Here is a 6,000-nt window from a genome sequence, read left to right on the forward strand (position 1 = left end):
GTTCTGCTTAATATTTGTGTGGAAATGTGATTTATTCCCCCCAGCATCCTTTCATGAATAGAAATTTCAAAAGAACAACATTCCTTTGAAATAGAAACATTTGTAAGATTCTAAATGTCTTTACAGTCACTTTTGATTAATTTAATGCTAAACAAAATTAATTTCTTAAAAAAAAAGGGTAGTGTATATAAGACTTAATTTCTTCAAAAATTCACTGGAATAAAAATTGTGACATTGATCTAGCCACGGTCTCCCATTATTGCCCCAGTGGAATTCAGATATTTGCGAGTGCCTGCATACACTGCAAACATTATTCAAGGAGGAAAAGAAATATACTAATTACCACAGCTAGTGCTGCATTTGCATTGAAATTGCTGTTTATGAAGCCAGTGTCAGTTTTCATTAAACTGCTTGGTGACAAACTACATACAGTATATGGCACAAATGTCAGTGTATTAAAACAGTGGTCCAAATTCCTCCCAGCAAGGTAATTATGTGCCCGGCCTATCGTTTTAAAGGTAAGCCATAACAGATTGTGTTTTCACACAGGAAACAAGCAATTGATTGGCTTTGTTTGACATCTAGAGTTGTTTGCTAGTGCGCTGCATCTTTGTTGTGGACGCTGTATGTGGTGGAGAGAGTGTGGGCAGGCGGAGAGGGCCACTGTGAGGGTGGAGAAGGTGCAGAGGTTCAGCTGATAGAAGCTTTGATCTCAAACAGCAGGGGGGAAATGACATTATTTAAGGTGCCTCACCAGCACGACACTGCAGCACAGCGAGAGATGCGCTGTGAAATTGGAGGTTCAGTTGCACATGGTTGAAATGCCGGACACACACACACTTGTGCATAAACACACAGACATGCATATTAGCAGCAGAAAAGCCAGCCACAGGCGAGTCGGCATCACAAGCGCACACATGCCTCCTCACTGTGAGGAATGTAAATGCTTCAAATACATGTGGACCCTTCAAGTGTGACAGAGAGCAGTTTGTTTTTACATGGGCTCACTCAGAGTGGATGCCTGGACATGAATTCAGAAGATTAGGACAGACGAAAGAGAATTCAGACCTGGAAAAAGTTTAGATTGGATATTTATTTAGTTTGCCACTGTAATGACAATAACATCAGCATAATATATATTCATCTAGTACATGTAACAATGTCCAACCCCAGGTGCATGTATACTAATTTGAATCCAGGAACTTAAACAAACCAAATGATCTTGCATGGAATGGTATTTTAATATCCCATGATTCCCATTATAGGTCTAATGGATAAAATATCCATTTTAGGCAAGCAATTGATAGTTGTGAACTGTGTAGTAGCCTACTCAGGTCCTTGATCAAATAATTTCTGATATAAATATAACAGCACAAACATCAGTAGCCTAAGTGTATTACTGATTATTTTTTATCTGGTTCGTCCTGCTCTGAAATGGAGCAATGTTAAATAAAATGACAGAAATTGATATAATAATGCCAAAAGGTCAAAAGATTAAACACAAAACCAAGCAAAGAGGACACTGACAACGCGCAGGCAGACAAGACAGAGCAGGTTACTTTGGATATTAAACAAAGTCTCCATTTTCAAATTTTGTCAGTTTTATACCGAAATTCGATCTCATTTCGTCTGTAAACACTTGCGTTACCACGGCAACGACTGACGCTTTTGTATTACATTCTAGAGCGGCCTGGCCTGGCACGGAATGGAACGGGTACAAAAAGAGAACCGCTCAGCCCGACGGTGGAAAAGCGGCTTTTGGTTTTGGATATTAAACAAAGTCCCCGTTTTCAAATTTTGTCAGTTTTATTACGAAATTCAAACAATAACGGGTTTCCCGCGGAATTGGGCTTCTTTTACCCTGTTGTCAATGTCGTGAGTTTTTGTACCCTCGGAACGCGATATGTAGGCTACCCTCCGGAAAGAGACTTTTACTGGGGGACACGACCCTCCCAGAACGTGTGGGCCAGTTTTGTATGTTTTAGTTTTGATTAGCAATTGGACGGCTTTTGTTGTGCAGCAGACCGAGTGCCACTGCCTCCGTGCTCCGTGACAGATCTCTAGCAGCTAGTGCCTCAGCTCAAGCCACACGTGGATGGATCATCTCTTCATCTTCATCTTTTGGTTACAGCACGAAATAAACACGAATGAACATCTGAAGGTATGTTATAAGAAACGGTTACAACTTACTGAAAACGATAATGTAGCTCAACCAATGTTTCAACTGAGGAAAGTCGTCAATAAAACAGCTTATGTCACAAGGTTACATTTACCTCAGTCAGGACCATAGCATTTTAGAAAAATTAACTGTAGTGGGGAGCATTTTGCAAAAAAATATAGCCTATTACATTCATTATGTTTTTACTTTTACCATTAAAAAGTAATTATTATAACATTATTATAAAAATGGCCTTATATGCAATTGTATAGCTACAACGAGTTGTTAATTTGAACCTTTATGTAATGTACCAGCTGACAGTGTTCCCATAGTTTACAGCATTACGTTAGTTGAGACAGACCCCCCAGTTTTCCAATTTCTATTCTACCCACAAAGTTTTTAACAGTAAAAAAATGCATATTGTTTTATTAAAGACCTTTTTTTTTAATAGATTACAGGTGCAATACTGACATTTTAGTCTGCTCTTCTGACAAAGCTACCGTATGGCTTCAGTCTTGGATGGTCAGTATTCTTGTCATTGTATGTTGACAATTTCACATTTTCATTTTTGGCTGAATGTTTGTGAGAGATAATTTCTGCTGTAAACACAACATCCCAAACAAATGAGGAAAGTGAACAGTGTTTGTTGCACAAGCTCTGTCCTGAGAATGTCATTCTTTTCTGACTGAGCAACTAGAGGCAGTTTTAATGTGCAATATAAATCAAATACAGAACGTGAGTCACTCTGTCTTGAACATATGGCTTTATATAAGATACTCACTTTATGGCTTTCTGATGTAAAAGCTCTATTCCTGCATGCATACTGTTTAGTTTGCTGTTTAATTAATAAATAGAACAGGACATGATTGCTTTGGCATTAAAAGTTTACAACGTACATAGAAAGTGAATTTCTGCATGAATCAGATGAGTGTGTGATTCACATACTAAACATACTGAACAAGCAAATGTATTTAAACCATAAAAGTAAATGAATCACATTTTGTTTTTGTTTAAAATAGAGGTCACGATTCTCCCATGAATCTGAATAGACATCTGAACAAAATAACACTACAAAAATAATATAAAAACAACTAATAATAAAAAATGTTTAATTAAATTGTCGCCACCTTCTGGTGGAATAATGTAATGATACAACCTTTATTTTCAGTGTTTAAGGGACAATGTGTAGGAATTTCTTCCATCTAGCGGTGAAAATGTATTTTGTAGAGATGCACCGATTGATCTGCTGGTGACCGGAATCGGCCGATTTTCACGTGATCGGCCATGATCGGCGACCGGCCGGTCAGTCTGACATAATCCGATTTTATGCCGGTCAAATGCACTCGGCGCCGCATGATTAACATCGCGCAACATCAGCATCACACGTGCACACGGAACGCACATGTAGGAAACCTCATGAATTACGGCCGTTTCACACCGCAAGCGTGAGCAGCGCGTTTTTTTGTTTTGTTTTTTTGTTCGGCGTGCATGTTAATCAATGAGTGCATTCACACCGGGAGCCGGAGCAGCGCGTGAGCGTCGAGCAGGGGCGTCGCGTGAGCAACAGTGAAGCGTGGGTTTCGGCGCCGAGTCTATTTTTGCTGCGCTCAATTAAAGTGAAAGCATACTTTTGATGGACAAAATAAATATGATTTCATCCAAAAAGTGCCCAAAATGCACAGAATTTGCATGTCTGGTGTGTTTTAAGAACTGAAGTAGGCTAGGCTATGTCAGAAAAGAAAATGAAGACTCAAAAATATTTATAGAAAATTTGCCCATTTAAACTTGTTTTTATTATTTCCCAATCGTTTCCCTGCACATGCTCCACTTGTCCTGTTTAGCCTGGCTGGACATGTGTCAGATGAGAGAAGAACTGTTTGAGAAATATAACTTGCCATTGATGTACAAGTGATTGCAATAGGTGTGTGTGTGTGTGTTTTTAGTTGGATATTGGATGTGAAAAGGAAATGGTTCTTCCATAACACTGCACTTTAGATGTGTGTGAATTTCCCACACCAGGAGTAATTTATATAGTTCTATTTTATAGCGATTATTAAAAATGTTCTATGCAAAATGTTCAAGAGAAGATAATAAATATTTGTGTGTGCTGTAAAGTGGTTTGAAAAAATGAAATCGGAATCGGCTAAAATCGGTATCGGCAGGTCAAACTCAAGGAAAAAACGGAAATCGGGATCGGCCTAGAAAATTGTAATCGGTGCATCTCTAGTATTTTGCATTCAAACGAATTGTGCTCTCCAGCGCCTCGCTTTTTCAAATGTGCATTGCATCTACGGTAGCCATTATGTACCAAAAAGCTATGACAGGATGTCTTCTAATGGCACTTCGTCGAGTTTTCCTTCGGGTGAACAGGTTTGTTATTTCAAACAAACAGCAACTTGACACAACGAACAAACGAATGTTACAGTATGAATTACTGACTGTGAAAAACATGAACTATTGTAATATGTAGTTATGCCTTTTTTATTCGTTACATTTTCTGAAGTACGTGCATTGTTAGATATCATCATCAACTTTAACTGTTCATCTGTCTATAAAATAAAGTACACAACCAAACAATGAAAAAAAGCTTGTAATTAAGACTGTAACATTGACTTACCTGTCGAGAAGAAAGCAGGACTTCAGCGTCTCTTTTGAAATCTTTCTCCTGCATTAGCTCTATCCACCTGGAAAAAGCTATCCCGACATTAACTCGTGTTTTTTGTAATCTCCGGTCACGTTTCCTTTTACGATCTATTTTGGACATTTCTGGTGGCGAGGGATAGCAATGCAGCCTTTTAAACTTGCCGGGGCAGTGACAAGCGCCTCTCACTGCTCTGCTCCTCCGTTTCTGCTGCTTTCAGTTACGTCACGTTGGCTCTGAGCGAAAACACAGAGCTCTGGCCTAGTACTTTTTTTCCCTCTCTGCTATTATAGTTTTTCAAGATGGCGGAACTACATGGAAGCCTCCGTGGATCTACCCGTCCCTCCATGTATATAAAGATAATAAATTCTTCGTTTACGAGGATAAGTCAGATAATTGGCAGATGTATTTGTACACCATTGAGGACATATTTAGGAATAAAAATATTGATTTTAAATATTAAAATACATAAAAAAGTACACATTGTCCCTTTAAGTACTTTGAAAAGGTGATTTACTCTATTTTGTTCGCTACTCTATATCTGTAAACTTATATCCGAACTATAAACTTTTATCCCAATACTTTCGTGATAATTTGAATTGTTGTAATAGAGAAATAATGATACTGTGTGGTTAAAAAGACTGTTTGTGAAGCTGTTTCATACATTAAAACTGCTCTCTCTGGGTCAGCGGCAGGACCAATGCAGATTTGAATGTTTGCTGTGATCGTACTTGTCAAACGTTTAATAGACATAGCTGAATCATTGTCATTTAGAAATAAGATCACGTGGGTGGTTGAATCGAGATCAAGATCTTTTTAACGATTAATCATGCAGCACTAGTATATGGTGGGGTTCAGTTGTCACACACCTCAGGAGAGCTGATTTGCTTCAGTACCTGATGGATCTCAGTCATCCGAGCCCTTATTTTGAAAGTGACAGAACAGAAAATCATCGGTGTGTACCTCGTGTACGGTAGGCACCTTGATGGCCTTAACCAGCTTTAATAGGTGATAATGATTAGTGCTTCACAAAAAAGAGAGAACAAAATAACGGATAAAAAAGAGAGAGAGAAAGAAGGATAGAGAGCGCTTCTTCATGCAATTATTAACAAGTTAACTTTGTAGTGGAGACACTTTATCCCCGAGGACAAACAACCCAAATGTTTGCAAAATATAATTAAGCCGAGGCATCTTTAAATGT

The sequence above is a fragment of the Rhinichthys klamathensis genome, unplaced genomic scaffold (assembly GCF_029890125.1).
Source record: "Rhinichthys klamathensis goyatoka isolate OS25496 unplaced genomic scaffold, OSU_Roscu_1.1 h1tg000275l_1, whole genome shotgun sequence".
Taxonomy (NCBI): domain Eukaryota; kingdom Metazoa; phylum Chordata; class Actinopteri; order Cypriniformes; family Leuciscidae; genus Rhinichthys; species Rhinichthys klamathensis.